Source organism: Canis lupus, chromosome 16 (genome assembly GCF_048164855.1).
Source record: "Canis lupus baileyi chromosome 16, mCanLup2.hap1, whole genome shotgun sequence".
NCBI classification, from domain to species: Eukaryota; Metazoa; Chordata; class Mammalia; order Carnivora; family Canidae; genus Canis; species Canis lupus.
This window is the reverse complement of record NC_132853.1, coordinates 14,178,480-14,196,504: the sequence shown is the minus strand read 5'-3', so window position 1 is coordinate 14,196,504 and position 18,025 is coordinate 14,178,480. Positions and strand designations below refer to the sequence as shown.

Sequence of the window (18,025 nt, the reverse complement as noted above, 5' to 3'; positions counted from 1 at the left end):
TTCCATCTCCTTGGCTTGGCCTCCTTTCTCTAGGGGGGCTGAGGGTGACAGTTTAGGGATGAGTGTGGGCAGTGGTAGGACACTTATTTGGGGGTGGGGGTAAGGAGTCCCCCAAATCTTAGGCTTCGCTGCTCCAGGACACAGGGTGAGTCTGGTGACCCTGTTACTAAACCAAAATGGCCTGACCCTTGCCCTGGACCTTGGCAGGAGTGTGGAGTGGTATGTTGGAGAGTTTTAAGTTGGGTACTGATGTCATTTGCTTCACTTTTCAGAAAGACCATGTGGCTGTCATATGGGGAGCTGATGAGGGAGGTGCAGTATGGAGGCCAAGAGCCTGGCGAGGAGGCTGCTGCATGGTCCTGATGAGGGACAGTGAGATACAGTGGAGGCAGGACATCTGCTGAGAAGTGCTCAGACTTGGGATATGTTTTGACAGTGGACCCTACAGGATTGGGGGTGGGGAATGAGGGATAAAGAATCCAATGATGACGACTCTGGGGCTTTGTCCTGAGCATTAGGATGGGTACAGGCTTTTGAGGAAAAACATTAATGAGAGTTCTTTTGGCCTTGTGAAGTCTGAGATGCCCATCAGACATGCGTGTGAGATGTGGAGTTGGCTAACCCAGATATATCTGGACTTCCATCAGGGTTCTGCCTTTACTGAGTGTGTTTACTCTGGGTGGGCTGCTTAACCACTCAGTCCCCCCACCCTCTCACCCCCTCCCTGGACACTTGTGAGGCTTATGTTGTGGCATTTGCGAAGTGCCTGATTCATTGCCTGGTGCATCACGGGTGCCAACAGAGGATACTTCGGGGCTTTCTAAAACTTTGCTTATGTCATCTCGTTTTCCAGCTCAGGGACATTCATGGACTTCCTACTGTCCAGGGCATAGTATGGGCTGATTTGGCTCATAGATGTGTTTTGTTTGGTCCACATAGAGATTTCTAAAACTTTGAGTTGGTTATCAGTGTGTAAAATTGGGAGAGTTCATATGCAAATTTGGATTTCCGGCTTATCTTAAAAAATTGAAAACTCTTGTAACACCGAGTTTGCATTTCTGCTGGTAGCCTGGCTAGACACCAGCCGCAGGGGTACATGCTCTGCAGCTCAACATTATTTTACTTTGTTGATGTTGTTGAGATGAAATTTATAGAACATAAAGGTAATCATTTTAAAGTGAACAATCCAGTGCATTTAGTATGTTCTTATTGTTGTGCAAGCACTGCCTGTTTAGTTTTACAGTATTTTCATTACTCCCAAATGAAACCCCCTTGTGCAGTTACTCTCCATTTCCTCTCCCACCAGCCCCTGGAAAAAATGAGGTTGCTTTCTGTCTCTCTGGATTTATCAATTCTGGAATTCTGGATATTTGAGAGACATGGAACCATACAGTATGTGACCTTTTGTATCTGGCACCTTTCACTTATCTCAATGTTTTTGAGGTTTGTTTGCATTGTAGCAGTGCTTCATTCCTTTTTGTGACTGAATGATACTCCACCCTATGGAAATGCTTATCTGCTCATCTGTCTGTTGGTGGGCATTGGGATTGTTTTCAGCTTTTGGCCTGTGTGAATGGTGTTGCTGCTGTTCACTGTACAAGTGAGCAACTTTTGTGTAGAAGTATATGTCAGTTACCTGTTTTCAGTCCTTTTTGGTCTATACCTGGGGTAGAATTTCTGGGCCATGAGGTAACACCAGTATGTTTAGCTTTTTTTTTTTTTTTTTTTTTAAAGACTTTATCTATCTATTTGAGAGAGAACGTGAGCAAGCACGATCAGGGGGAAGGGCAGAGGGATAAGCAGAGTCCCCTGAAAGCCAGGACCCTGAGACTGTGACCTGAGCCAAAGTCAGACACTTAACTGACTGAGCCACCCAGGTGCCCCTATGTTTAACCTTTGGAGGAATCACCAAATTGTTTTCTACAGCGGTTGCATCATTTTACATTACTCCCAGCAGTGCATAAGCATTCCAGTTTCTTTTCATACTCACTAACACCTGTTAATTTCTCTCTATATTTTTTCATGATAGTCTGCCAAGTAGGTGGGAAGTGGTATCTCACTGTGGTTTTGATCTGCATTTTTCCCAGTGATGTTGAGCATCTTTTCATGTGATAATGGTCCATTGTATATCCTCTTTGGAGAAATGTCAATTCAAGTTCTTTACCTCTTGTTAAATTGGGTTATTTGTCTTTTTAAGTTACGAGTTTGTTTTTTTTTAATAGATATTCTGGATACTAGGCTCTTATTGGATGTATGATTTGCAAATATTTTCCTCCCATTCTGTTGATGTCTTTTGACTTTTATAATGTTGCTTTGAGTTAATTTTTGTATATGTTATGAAGTGTAGAGTCCAACTTTATTCTTTTGTATGTGGGTATCCAGTGTTTCCAGTATCATTTGTTGAAAAGACTATTCTTTCCCCATTGAGTGATCTTGGCACCCTTGTTCAAAGTCAGTTGACCATAAATGTATGGGTTTATCTCTGGACTATAATTCTATTCCACTGCTCTATGTGGCTATCCTATATCAGTGCCACACTGCTTTGATCACTGTAACTTTGTAGTAAGTTTTGAGATTGGGAAGTGTTAGTTCTTTTCAGGAATATTCTGGCTGATGCTCATCAAGAAAAATAGAAAAAGGACCCAAATAAGAAATGAAAGAGGAGAAATAACAACTAACAGCACAGAAATAGAAATAATTATAAGAGCATACTGCAAAAAATTATGTCAGGGGTGCCTGGGTGGCTCAGTTGGTTAAGCCTCTGACTTTTGGTTTTTGCTCAGGTCATGGTCTCAGGGTTGTGAGATTGAACCCCACATGGGGCTTCACACTCAGAGTGAAGTCTGCTTCTCCTCCTTCTGCCCTTCCCTCCTGCCCCAACTCATTAGCATGGTGGGGGAGGGGGAGAGGGAGAAGCGGACTCCCTGCAGAGCAGGGAGCCTGAAATGGGGCTCCATCCCAGGACCCTGGGATCATGACCTGAGCCAAAGGCAGATGCTTAAGATAGAGCCACCCAGGTGTCCCTAAATAAACAAAATCTTAAAAAAAAATATGTCAATAAACTGGACAACCTAGAAGATACGAATAAATTCCTAAAATATACAATCTTCCAAAACTGAAGCAGGAAAAATGGAAAATCTGAACAGACCAATTACAAGTAATGAAATTGAATTAGTAATCAAAAAACTATCTAAAAATAAAAGTCCAAGGTGAGATGGATTTACAGGTGAATTTTACAAAATACTTAAAGAAGAGTTAATACTTATTCTCCTCAAACTATTCAAAAAAATAAAAATACAAGAGGAAGGAAAGCTCCCAATACATTCTAGAAGACCAGCATTACCCTGATGCCAAAGCCAGCCAAAGACACCACAGGAAAACCGTAAGCCAATATCCCTAATGAAATCAGATACAAAAATTCTCAACAAAATATTAGCAAACCACACACAACAATACATTAAAAGGATCATTAACCACAATCAAGTGGGATTTAATCTGGAGATGCAAGGATAGTTCAGTATTCACAAACTAATGTGATATGCCACTTCAACAAAAGGATACAAATCATAAATTATTTCAATAAATAAGGAAAGATATTTGACAAAATTCAGCATCCATTCATGATAAAAGAAACTCTCAAAAGTGGGGGTTAGAGAGACCATACCTCAAAATAGTAAAGAAATACGAAAAATCCACAGCTGACATCATGCTTTATGGTGAAAAACTAAGAGCTTTTCCTGTATGGTTAGGAATAAGACAATGATGTCCACTCTTGACATTTTTACTCAGCATTGTGCTGGAAGTTTGAGCCATAGTAATCAGACAAGAGAAAGAAATAAGAGGTATCCAAACTGGTGAAGAAGAAATTAAACTACCACTATTTGCAGATGACATGGTATTATACATAGAAAATCCTAGAGTCTGCCAAAAGACTACAAGAAGTAATGAATGAATGCAGTAAAGTCATGGGATAAAAAGTTAATACTCAGAAATTGGTAGCATTTCTATATACTAATAACAAAGTAGCAGAAAGGGAAATTAAGAAAACAATTCTGTTTACAACTGAATCAAAATAATGAAATACCTGGAAATAAACTTAACCAAGAAGGTGAAGGACCTGTGCTCTGAAAGCTAGTATTTTAAGTTTTAACTATTTTATTATTTTAAATATTATTAAAGGTGACACAAACAAATGGAAAGATATTCTATGCTCATGGATTGGAAGAACCAGTATTATTAAAATGTACATATTACCCAAAGCAATCTGCAGATTCAATGCAGTCCCTATCAAAATACCAAATAACATTTTCACAAAACTAGAACAAATAATGCTAAAACTTGTATGGAACCAGAAAAGACCCCAAATAGCCAAAGCAATCTTGAAAAAGAAGAACAAAACAGATTTCAAGATTTACTATAGAGCTGTGGTAATCAAAACAATATGGTACTGTCACGAACATAGACACTTAGTTCAATGGAACAGAGTAGAGAGCCCCAAAATAAACCCACAGTTTTATGGTCAATTAATCTATGACAAAGAAGGCAAGAATATACAATGGAGAAAAGACAGTCTTTTCAATGAGTAGTGTTAGGAAAACTGGACAGCTACATGTAAAAGAATGAAATTGGATCACTTCCTTACACCACATACAATAATAAACTGAAAATGGATGAAAGACCTAAATGTGAGACCTGAGATCATAAAAATCCTAGAGGAGGACAGAGACAGTAATTTCTCTGATATCAGCCATAGCAACATTTTTTTTTAAAAGATAAATCTCCTAAGACAAAACAAAAGCAAAAATAAACTGTTGGGACTATATTGAAACAAAAAAACTTTCGCACAGCAGAGGAAATCATCAACAAAACAAAGTTTACTGAATGGGAGAAGATATTTGCAAATGATGTGTCTGATAAGGAGTTAATATCCAAAAGAACTTACGCAACTCAACACCAAAAACAAGCAAGCAAATAAAAACAAAACCCACCCCAAATGAACAGTCTGATTAAAAAATGGGCAGAAGACCTGAATAGACACTTCTCCAAAGAAGACATACAGATGGCCAACAGATACGTGAAAAGATGCTCAACATCACTCATCATCAGGGAAATACAAATTAAAACAATGAAATGACAATGACAATGAAATGTCACTTCACACCTGTCAGAATGGCTAAAATAAAAAACACAACTAACAAGTGTTGGTAAGGATGAAGGAAAAAGGAATCCTTGTATACTGTCGGTGTGTGAAATTGGTGTAGTCACTGTGGAAAACAGTATGGAAGTTCCTCAAAAAATTAAAAATAGATTTATCATATGATCCAGTAATTCCACTACTAGGCATTTACCCAAAGAATATAAAAACACTAGTTTGAAAAGATATATACACTCCTAGGTTTATTGCAGCATTATTTACAGTGGCCAAGATATGGAAGTAGGGTGTTATTAATAGACAAATGGATAAGGAAGATGTGGTGTATATATATATACAATGGAATATTATGTAGCCATAAAAAGGATGATTTGTGCCATTTGAGGCAACAAGGTAGGACTTAGAGGGTATTATGCTAAGTGAAATAAGTCAGACTGAGAATGACAAATACCATATGATTTTACTCATAGAGGGACTCTTAAAAAACCCAAATGAGGGGCATCTGGGTGGCTCAGTCGGTTAAGCATCTGCCTTCAGTTCAGGTCATGATCCTAGGATCATTGGATCAAGTCCTGAGTCGGGCTCCCCAGTCAGCATCAGGCTCTCCACTTAGTGGGGAACCTGCTTCTCTCCCCATCTGCATGCTCTCTCTCAAATAAAATCTTAAAAAAAAAAAAACCCAAATGAATAAACAAAGAGCAGAGTCAGACTTATGAATTCATAGAGCAAACTGATGGTTGCTATCAGTTTGGGGAAGGAGTTGGAGGATTGGTCAAAATGAGTGAAGGGGAATGAGAGATAGAGGCTTCCAGTTATGGAATGAGTAACTCATGGGAATAAAAGGCACAGAGTATGGCATAGAGTCAATGACATTGTAATAGTGATGTATTGGGACAGATGGTAGCGACACTTGGGAGTGTAGCGAGATGTATAGTCAAATCACTGTTGTACACTTGGAACTAATGTAACATTGGTGTGTTAACTATACTGAAATTAAAGAAAAAAAGAAAGAAAGATTGTTTTGGCTGAATGTTTTCCCTTGAGTTTCCAGATCAATTTTAGGATCAGCTTTTCAGTTTCTACAAAGAATCCAACTGGGATTCTAATAGGGGTTGCATTCCAGATTGCTTTGTGGGGAGTATTGCCATCCTAAGAATTCTATGTCTGCCAACCCATGAACAAGGGATGTCATGCTATTTTTTTTACATCTTCTTTAGTTTAAGGGATGTCATGCTATTTTTTTTACATCTTCTTTAGTTTCTTTTATCACTGTTTTGTAGATTTCAGTATACAAGTGTTTTACCTCCTTGGTTAAATTATACTAGATTTTTTAAAATGCCGTTGCAAATGAAATGGGTTTCTTAATTTTCTTTTTAGATTTTTCATTCATGTATAGAAACAACTGATATTTGTTTGTTGATCTTATAGTCTGCAGTTTTACTGACATCCTTTATAAGCTTTAGTTGTATGTGTGTGTGTATCCTTTGGGTTTTCCTTTTTCTTTCCTTTTTAAAAAATATTTTGTTTATTTATTAGAGAGCAAGAGAGTGCGAGTGCACAAGCAGGGTAGGGGCAGAGGCAGAGGGAGAGAGAGAATCCCAAGCAGACTCCATGCTGAGCACAGAGCCCAACATGGAGCTCCATCTAATGACCCTGCTATTATGACCTGAGTTGAAATCAAGAGTCAGGTGCTTAACCTACTGAACCATCCAGGCCACCCCTGGGTTTTCCTATATTGGATCATGTCATCTACATTTAGGGTTTTATTTCTTCCTTTCCAATTTGGATATCTTTTATTTCTTTCTCTTTCATAATTGCTTTGGCTAGAATTTTCAGCACATTGAACAGTAGTGGTGGGAATGGGTGTCGTTGTTTGGTTCCCGATCTTTTTCAGTATGCTTTCAGTGTCATTGAGCATGATTTGGGTTAAAAAAAAAAAAAAAAAAAGCCCTTTATCATATTGAGGAAGTTCCTTTCTACGTTTAGTTTTCTGTGTGTTTTTATTATTGGATTCTGTTAAGTGCTTTTTCTCAATTAGTTGAGATGATCATCTGTTTTTTTCCCTTCATTCTATTAATGTGAAGTATTACATTGATTTTCTTATGTTGAAGCAACCATACACCCCTGGGATAAATTCTACGTGGTCATGGCTTATGGCTTGCTGTCCAGTTTGGTTTGCTAGTTATTTTGTTGAGGATTTTGCTTCTGTATCCCTCAAAGACATTGGTCTATAGATTTCTTCCCTCATTTTTTTTTTTTTTTGTGTGGTTTTGATAATGCTGGCCTTATAGAATGAGCTGGGAAGTGTTCCCTCCCCTTCTGTATCCTTAAAGAGTTTATGAAGGATCAATGGTAATTCTTGAAATGCTTTATGCAGAATTTACCATGATGCCTTCTGACACTGGACTTTTCTTTGTTGGGAGGTTTTTGATTATTGAGTCAATTTCTATTTATCGCTTCACTCTTGTGTTACTTGACTGATATCTGTAGTCATTTGCATTTTTGAATCCTGTCAGAGATTTAAATGGAATTCTGCCTAATTTTTAAGACGTCCTATAAAAACCTGTCCATCTTCCCATTACTCCTGACACTCTGCTCTGTTCCATCTCTGCTCTGGCCAGGTTGACCTCTTTCCGGCAACACCTGTCTTAAATACAGTTAATTCTACAGGTTAGTAAAGTTTTCAGTGTGGTCCCTAGACCAGGAGTATGGTATTGCCCATGAATTTGTTAGAAATGGAGATTCTCTGGCTAAGAATCAGAAACTTAGGGTGGGAGGTGGCTAGAAACCTGTTTTTCAACAAGCCCTCCAGGTGGTTCTGCTGAATCATCATTGCCATTAGAAAATAAAGAGCCCTGTGGGCTCCTGGCCCAAGTTGACATAGCAGTTGAAGCAGTTCCTCCAGATGCTGGTGGCAGAGAGACTGTGTCCAGTGTGAGTTAGTGGGATTGGGACCACAGAAGGGAGAGAGGAGCAAGGAGGTGGGATGGGAGAAGAGGGGAAGGAGGCTTGCTTGGAACAAAACGTCTGTGTATCTGGATGCAACCTCCTGGAGGCACCTGTTGGGGTTGGGGTTGGCTATCCGGGGTGAGGGGGTGCGGTCTGTGGCCAAGGAGCAGACAGTGCTTACTAGCAGAAACATTAGCCTGTGCAGCCTAGACTCCCAAGCCTAAGACTCCGCCTCCACTCCTGTTTCATTCTCAGCTTGCTTGGCCTAGAAATCAGTCAGTCATTCAGCAGGTGTTTCTTGAGCATCTCCTATGTGCCAGGCAATTCTAGGCCCAAGGACATAGCAGTGAACAAATTAAAGAGCCTGCCTGTGAGGACCTTTTGTTCTAGTTAACTATTCTTTCCTTCTTGTGGGGAACAGTCCCAGTGTTTTCTGCAGGTCTCAGCAGCCAGGCTGGTGGCCAGCCGGCCCCCTCATCCTGCCTGCACGGTGGATGGGGACCTCCAGGCCAGCAGCAGGGTTAGGGCAATGCAGCTTGCGCTGTGGTGAGGTGGCCATGGGACACATTGGTCTGGCTCTCAATCGAGTATGTGCTTGGGATTCCTAGCTCTCCCAACTCTCCGAAAATCTCTTCACAAAACTTTTGCGGTGTCTTCCTTGCCTATGGAGACAAGAAACTTGTCCTGTTTTCCTCCTCACCTAGTGCTGCCCAGCCCCCATCTCCATTGCATTTTCCTGGGGCCTGTGCAGGGTGGAAGATATCTTATCCTCTGTCCTTGTCTTGTTTTAGTGTTTCTTGTTGCTGTTGACATATACCTCCCCTCCCACCCCATTGTTGGGTCCTAGATTCAGATAAGCATTTGCTACTGCACATGAGCATGTTCCGTGTTGGGTGCTGTGCCAGGCTCTGCAAACTGGCTCATGTTACCCCACCACAGCCCCACTCTAAGGCGCAGATGCTCGGACAGTACTGTCCTGTGCTGTGAGCAGTGGTTGTGAGGTATCTCCTGGGCAGGGCGGATAGAAAGGCTGTTCATATGTAAACACACCCCGTCTCCAGGAGGGGAGGAAAGGAGCTCAGACCTAGGGCAGGTTGCCTAGCATAGACCTGTGGGCAGCAGGTGGCTGGCAGTGGAGGTCCCTCTCCAATTAGGGTCAGGAAAGAAGAGGAGGGAGAGGGGCCAATGCTCATGGGGGTCTCTCAAGCTGAGATGTAACTGGAGGGAAAAAACAGATGGCTGCTTGTCTGCAGGGAAAGGCCATGTCCATGTGCAGAGCTGCTGTGGACCAGAGGGAGGTAGGGATGGTGAGATGGGTGGCGGGGGCCCCCCTACACTCGAACACACTGTGTTCTTTCCTGGCTGCTGCTTTGTCGCCTGGGCAGGGGCCTGGCACCAGAGCGCATAGGTAGGGGCTTCAGGGCAATTTCTGGAGACTGGCTTTGCAGGTCCTGTCCCATTCACTTCTGTTCCTCCTGCTTTGGACCTCCTGCATTCTACCCACAAGGACTCGCTTTGCCCTTCTGAAGGAAGATCAGATGGTTTCTATATTGGGAAGTGGAGAGGACAGCTTTGAACCCAAACCAAACACTGGGGCCCAGCCTGTGATTTCCTTGGCTGAGCACTGGCTCTTGGTGATTATCTCAGCCTACTTGAGTGGCTGTTAAAGTGGAGCCCAAGGGGAAATGCTGGCTGTGGCTCAGATTTGGGTGGCAGCAGTTGTTGCTAATAATAAATTGGATAGCTGAGCGGACACTGCTATTGATGAGGAGGCTGAATTACCTTTCTCTGTGAAAATCCAGTGCCTGGCTTCCTGACAGAGGGGGATTCCCTACTAAGGATGCCACAGATAGGACTTCATTCTGGCCTGGGGCCTCTGGGATGGTGCTGGTGAGTCAGTGAGCATTTATTGAATGTGTTCTGTGTGCCCTTAGCTGTGTGACACAATCACAGGGGGGTGTGAATGAGGGTAGGTCTGAGTGGCCGCAGCTGCTGTTCCAGGTTGGCCTGAGTCACCCTGCTTCTGGGTGGAAAAAGAGACTTGCTCTTTGCCAAGGCTGGAACTGTCCTGTTGGAAAGTTCGATGAGTCACCGAGAAGTGGGGCCGGCACCGCCGAGGCCAAGTTGCCACTGTTCTTTGCTCCTGGGTGCTGTCCGCCCAGTGCATTACTCAGAGCTGAGGATGGATCTCAGCCCTTTCAGCTCCCAACCTGTGTTAGTTAGCTCCAGCATCTTCACTTAGGAAACACACACCTGTTTTCAACAGTAGTCTAAACACACTGCCTCTGGGAAGATAGTTTCAAGAAAGCTGTCTTCTAAATCAGGAACTATCCTAAAGCTTCCGGACCATTTCCCTCAGGACGAAGCTTACTTGCAGAATGTGCTTTCTAATAGCAAATAGCAACTACCAGAAGGCACTGGCCAGGTACTTCTTGTCCATGTTCTCACTTCTTCCTCATGTGAGTCCTGAAAGTCCTGAAAGGCAGGGCTGATGCTGCTTTCACGTGAGGGAATTAGGAGAGTTGGAGTAACGTGCCTCATGCCACGCAGCTGGGCAGGAACAGGCTGGCCGCTTCCTAGACCTGGCTCTGACCACTGGATTCTGTTGCCTCCTGCATCCATCTTTCTGCTGCACACAAACATCTGTAGCTCTCTGTGGCCTTCCAGATTAAGCCTGGACTCCTGATATATGGAGTCTCTCAGGCTCAGAACTCAGGGCCCCTTCCCTGTCTGATCTTCAGGATGTTGACCCAGAAGCCCTGTCAGTTTGATTCCCTCACTGTTTGTTGAACACACATCATGCTTCTCCATCTTTCCACTTTGTCCACACAGTAACCATTGCCTCTAATGGCCTCTTCCCCCTCTCTATCAAAGTGATTTCTGGGGGTGCTTGGGTGGCTCAGTCGGTTAAAGTGTCTGTCTTTGACTCAGGTCATGATCTTGGGGTCCTGGAATGGAGTCCCACACTGGGCTCCCTGCTCAGTGGGGATTCCGCTTCTCACTCTTCCTCTGCCAGTCCTCCTGCTTGTGTTCTCTGGCGTTCTTTATCTTTCTGTCAAATAAATAAAATCTTTTAAAAACACACAAAAAACAAACTTCTCCTTTAAGGTAAGGTGGGATCCCACCTCTTGCAAGAAGCCTTCCTTGATGTGGTGGTGTTAAAATGTGTCCACACATTTAAAAAAAAAATTATTTATTTAGTCGAGAGAGAGACAGAGACACAGGCAGAGGAAGAAGCAGGCACCATGCAGGGAGCCCGATGTGGGACTTGATCCTGGGTCCCCAGAATCACACCCTGAGCTAAAGGTGGCGCTAAACCACTGAGCTACCCAGGCTGCCCTCCACACGTTTTTTTGATACTTCCCTGCTCAAGAGGTGGGAACTAATCCCCCTCCCCTTGTGTGGGGGCTGATTGTGGACACTGGCTTCTAATGAAGAGAACAAAGGGGAAATGATGGTGTGCAATTTCACAGACTAGGTCATAAAAGGTACTATAGCTTTGTGTCTTGAATCACTCACTCTGAGGGTGGGGGGTTACCTGCAGTATTTTGAGGATATTCGAGCAGGCTATGGACCATGTGATGAGGAATGGGGGCCTCCTGCCAGGAGCCTTGTGAGTTAGTGTCCCTTGTTAGAAGCAGATGCCCCAGCCCCAATTAAGTCTTCAGATGGTGCAGCCCTTGCTCATATCCTGACAGCAACCACCTGAGAAACTCTGAGTTAGAACCATCCGACTAAGCTACTTCTCAATTCCTGAACCAAAGAAATTTTGTCACTGAGTTTTGGAGTCATTTGTTACACAGCAATAGAGAAGAACTAACATACGTTAGTTCCAGCCAGAAGTGCATCATGCCTCCTCTGAACCACTGTGGTGCTGGTCATCTGTAACAGAACCCTGGACACCTTTGTTTCCTCATTAAGATCAAGTACCCTGGAAACTGGGTCCTTGCCTAGTACTTCCAGTGTCTAGTCCATGCCTTGTAGGTGCTTAATCATTTGGGGTTAACTGATTAAACAGTACAAGGGCATTGTCTAAGAACACACAGATTTTTTTTTTTCATACAGAAGATTTTTCTGATTGACAGTTTTCATGGATAACAAAGAGTAAGCTAGGTATGGGGGTGACTCAGGGAAGCCTCAGCCTATAATACACAGAGCTGAGGCTAGACCTGGAAATGAATTGGCCTGAATCTAGAGGCTTTCTGTACTTGTATGCCTGGGCATCCTGTAATGAAGATGGGGGGAAGGGCCTGAAGCAGGAGTTGAGAGAAGCAAAGAAAGGAGTTCCAGAGCTTTCATTTATGTGTTGAAGTCTTAAAAACTATAGCTGGGTAACTAGTTACTCCAAAAAATAATTTACAGTTGTTACAGAAAATGTAAAAAATACTGAAAAGCAAAAAGGAAACAAAAATTATCCTTAACCTATAACTTATTTTGACATTTATCCTTCAAGTTATTTTTTTTTTCTGGATGAGTGATATGTATACATACATGCAGATCTATATTTCTGTATCCATACCTATGTACAGCTATATATATACTCTATATCTGTACATATCACATAGGAGATACACACACAAACACAATTTTTATACATAATTGGAAAAACAAACAAACCAGGATCACCTAAACTCCATTTTTCTCACTTAGTGGTCAGTGCCTTGTGAATCTTTGTTTTGCATAATTAGCATAGGTCTCCTCATAGTATTTTATTGTAGGCGCATAATCTTATGTATTATTTACTCTTTGCCTCACTGCCAGGTAATTTGGTTGTTTCTACTTTTTTTTTTCCCCTTAAAGATTTTATTTATTTATTTGATGAGAGAGAGCATGAGCGTCCACATGCACTTGTATGCTCATGAACAGGGGGGAGGGGCAGAGGGCAAGGGAGAAGCAGACTCTCTGCTGAGCAGAAGGCAACCAGCTGAGTCCCTCAGGGGCCCCTGGATGTTTCTCCTTTTTTTGCCTTTAAACAATATCGCAACAAATACCATTGTATAGTTGCCCAAATATTGTGTTAGGGTAAATTTCCTAGAGTGGGTTTTTATACCAAAATACGTGAACATTTTAAAAGCTTTGGACGCAGAGCACCAAATTGCCCTTCAGAAAGATTATACCAGGAGTACGCTTACCTACAGTCCCTGTATCCCTAATACCATAACCTTGCCAACCTTGGGTTTTCTTTTTACTCTTGGCCAATCTGACAGATGAAAGATGTATCTTATTTTAATTTTTTTAATAACTAGGGAGGTTGGGCATGTGCCATGTGTTTTCTGTTCATTTTATTTTTCTCCTTTAGCAAATTGTTCACATCTTTTGCACATTTTTTTGTTTCCCTTACAAAATGTATTTATTTGAAATTTTAATTATTCAAGTCATGTAGGTCTGCATGCTCGTGAAGTAGGCGGTATGTAAAGCAAAAACCCCCTTGACTACTCCCACTCCCTCTTCTCAATATAATTGCTTTTTGATAGTGGGGCAAATTCTTTCATATTATTTTCTAGGAATTTATATACATATAGGCAACCTTTGGTTTTGTTTTTGTAAAAATGGGATCATATTCTATTATTCTCCAATTTGCTCCCCGCCTACCTCTCCACACTTAATGTATCTTGGAAGAGTATTTCACATAAGCAGTAACTCTGTTGTTTTTTTTTTTTTTTTTTTTTTGAATGGCTGCATAGTTTGTTTGAAACAGCGTTATTGAGATATAATTTATGTAACAAGGTCATCAATTTAAAGCAGATAATTCAGTGGTTTTTTGTATATTCACAGAATTGTACAAGCATCACAACAATTGAATTTAGAACATTTTCATCACCTCAGAAGGAAACCTTGGTACACCTGAAACTAATATAACATTGTATATTAACTATACTGGTATTGAAGAAATAGAATAAAATAAAAAAATAAATTACAAAAAAGAAACCCCTACCCTTTAGCCATCATTCTCCAAATCTCCCATTTCCTTTAGATCTACTTTCTATCTATGTACATTTGCCTTTTTTGGACGTTTCATGTAGATGGAATCACAATACGTGGCCTTTTGTATTCTGGGCTTCTCGCACTTAGCATAATGTTTTTAAGATTTATCCATGTAGTATGTACCATGAAATGAATACTTCATCCTTTTTTGTGGCTGAATACTGTTCCATTGTGTGGATATGCCATAATTTGTTCATGAGTTGATGGATGTTTAGGTTGTTTCTGCCTTTTGAATGTTATAAATATTGCTGTGAATATTGGTGTGGAAGTTTTTTTGTGGGCATGTTTTCATTTCTCTTCGGTTATATACCTTGGAGTGGAATTGCTGGGTCAAATGGTAACTCTGTGGTGAACTTTTTGAGGAACTGCCAAACTTATTTCCACAGCGGCTGTACGATTTTGTGTTCTCACTAGTGGTATGTGAGGGCTCCAATTTCTCCACATTCTCTCCAGCACTTGCTCTTATTTCTTTTTGGTTATAGCCATTCTCATGGGTGGAAAGTATTTCTCATTGAGGTTTTGATTGACATTTCCCAATGACTAATAATGTGGAGCATCTTTGCATGTGCTTATTGTTCATTTGTGTATCTTCTTTGGAGAAATGCCTTTTCAAATCCTTTGCTCATTTTAAAATTATCTTCTTATTGGGGCACCTGGATATCTCAGTTGGTAAGTCTCCGATTCTTGATTTCCACTCAGGTCTTGATCTCGAACCCCGTTTTGGGTTCCCTGCTCGGCATAGAGTCTGCTTTCCCTCTCCCTCTTTCTCTGCCCCTCCCCCCACTCGTTCACTTTCTCTTCTCTCAAATAAATAAATCTTAAAAATTTTATCTTTTTATTACTGAGTTGTAAGAATTCTTTATTCTAGATACAAGTCCCTTATATATAATTTGCAAATATTTCTCCTATTCTGTGAGGTGGTCTTTTCAGTTACTTGATAGTGTCCATTGAAGCACAAAAGTTTTTAATTTTGGTGAAGTCTAATTAATTGTTTTTTGTTGTTGTTTATGCTTTGAGTGTCCTATCTAAGCATCTGTTGCCAAATACAATGTCACAAAGACTCCTATGTTTTCTTCTAAGAGTTTTGTAATTTTAGCTCTTACATTTAGGTTGTTGATTCCTTTTCAGATAATTTTTGTATATTGTATAGTATAAGGGTCCAACCTCATTCTTTTGCATGTGGCTATCCAGTTTACCCAGCACAATTTGTTGAAAAGACCTCATTGATTAGTCTTGGCACCCTTGTTAAAAACCAGTTGCCACAGATAAGTGGGTTTATTTCTGGACTCTCATTTTTATTCCATTGATCTATGGGTCTGTCCTTGTGTCAGTGCCACACTATCTTGATTATTTTTGCTTTGCAGTAAGTTTTGAAATTGGAAAGTGTGAGTATTCCGACTTTGTTCTTTTGGCTATTCTGGGCTTCTTGAGTTTCAATGTCAATTTTAGGATCACTTTTTAATTTCTGCAAAGGATTCAGCTAACATTTTGTTAAGAGATTGCATTGAATCTGTAGATCAGCTTGGAGGGTATAGATATCTGAATCATACTGACCTTCCAGTTGTGATCATGGGATTTCTTTCCATTTATTTAGAGCTTTAAAAGTTTCTTTCATCAATGTTTTGTGCTTTTCATTTCTTTTGTTAAATTTATATCTAACTATTTTGGTCTCTTCCATGCTATTGTAATTGGAATTATTTTCTTTATTCTGATTGTCCATAAATAGTGCATAGCAATACAATTTATTTTTGTATTTTGATCATGTGTCTTGGGTCCTTACTGAACTCATTTATTAGTTTTAATAGTTATTTTTAGTGAATTCCTTAGTATTTTTTAAAAAGATTTTATTTATCTAGAGAGTGCAAATGAGGGGAGGGGCAGTGGATAGGGGAAAGAATCCCAAGCAGAGTCTGTGCTGAGTGTGGAGCCCTATGCAGGACTTGATCCCCCAACCCTGAGATCATGACCTGAGCTGAAATCAAGAGTCAGACACTTAACCAACTGAGCTACCCAGGCACCCCCTTAGTATTTTCTATATACAAGATCCTGTAATTTGTGAATAGAGATAGTTTCACTTCTTTCTTCCCAGTTTGGATGCCATTTATAGTTTCTTTTAATTTTTCTTTTCCCTAACTGTTCTGGCTAGAACATCCAGCACAATGATAAATAGAAATGATGATAGTGGTTAGTCTTTTTCCATGTTTTATGGGCAAACTATCTAGTTTTCCATTATTTATTATTTATTTATTTATTGGGGGGGAGAGAAAGAGAGAGAGAAAATACAGCAGTACAACAGGGGGACTGGCAGGCAGAGGGAGAGGGAGAAGCAGGCTCCCCACTGAGCAGAGAGCCCAATGTGGGCTCCCAGGAGCTGAGGCCATGACCTGAGCCGAAGATAGATACTTAACTGACTGAGCCACCCAAGTGGCTCTATTTTTCATTACTAAGAATATTTTTACCTGTGGGTTTTTTTGTAGCTGCCCTTTTTTCATGTTGAGGAACTTCCCTTCTATCTAGTTCATTGTTTTTTTCTAATTTTTAATCAAGAAAGGCTTTGGAATTTTGTCAAATGCCTTCTTTATTGAGTTGGTAACATGGTTTTTGTTTTTATTCTATTCCTCTGGTATATTATAGGCATTGATTTTTGGATGTTAAACCAACTTTATACTACTGTAATAAATCCCACTGGGTCATGATACATAATTCTTCTTATAAGTTGCTGGATTTGGTTTACTAGTAGTTTTTTTAAAATTTTTAAATTTTTATTTATTTATGATAGAGAGAGAGAGAGAGAGAGAGAGAGAGAGAGACATAGGCAGAGGGAGAAGCAGGCTCCATGCACTGGGAGCCCGACGTGGGATTTGATCTCGGGTCTCCAGGATCATGCCCTGGGCCAAAGGCAGGTGCTAAACCACTGCGCCACCCAGGGTTCCCAGTTTGCTAGTAGTTTTGAGAATTTTTGTGTCTATATTTATAGGCTGTATTGGTCTGTAGTTTTCTTGCGATGTCTTTGGGTTTGTTGTCGGGGTAATCCTAGTCTCTTAGAATAAGTTGGGAAGTGTCCCGTCTCCTATTTTAAGAGTTTCTGAGGAATTAGTATTAATTCTTTTTAATGGCAGAATACACAGCTGAAGCCATCTGGACCTGGGCTTTTTGTGTAGCTTTTTGATTACTATTTCGGTTTCTTTATTATAGATCTTTTTAGATTTTCCATTTTCTTAGGGCCAGTTTTGGTAGTTTGTGTGTTGCTAGGAGTTGTCCATGTCATCCAAGTTAATTTATTGGCACACAGTTGCTCATACTATTTGAACATAGCTCATTGCAGCCAAACAGTGCTGCAGGGAACATCCATCCTTGTGCTCACATGGAAGGGTGTTTATAGCACAGATCCCTAGAAGAGGAATCCCTGGGTCAGACGTCTGTGCGTGTAAATGTTGGTTGTTTCTGCTCTTTTGTCCTCTTCCTGCTCATCTTTCTAGCCTTATTGATTTGCGTAAATTCTTGCTGTTTAGGAATCTCGGTTTCCTGGAGATTGGAGTTGGTACGGATGCACAGAGCCAGTGGGAAGGATAGGTTTGGGAGTCATGTGTTTCATGGCTGCTTCTGCTCAGGGGTGCTCGATGTGGGTGCCTGAAGCATGTCTTCCACACTGTACGTTCACATGTGGGGTTTCCAGACCCTGGAACCTGAATGGCTCGTGGGTCAGGGACTGTTGCCTCTGACAGGCCAGCTGTGGCCTGGGGGAGCTCCTTGTGAGCCAGGTGACTCCACAAAGTCCACCTTCCATGGTGGTTCTCTCTGGGAATGCTGAGGGCTGGGTGGGGCTCGGCAATTCTGGCTCACTGGTGCCTGCAGGGGAAGGGAGGCACACTCTACCTCTGCACGAAAAATTGACAAGGACATCCTTGTTTTCCATTATCACTGCTGTCTTTCCTTTCC

At 41.2% G+C, this 18,025-nt stretch overlaps 1 protein-coding gene across 9 annotated transcripts in view; it reads left to right on the top strand.

Annotated features, from left to right (window-relative positions):
- The window catches only part of RAP1GAP2 (RAP1 GTPase activating protein 2), a 222,238-nt gene that overhangs the window by 145,190 nt on the left and 59,023 nt on the right, over positions 1-18,025 (top strand). The window lies entirely within an intron of this gene.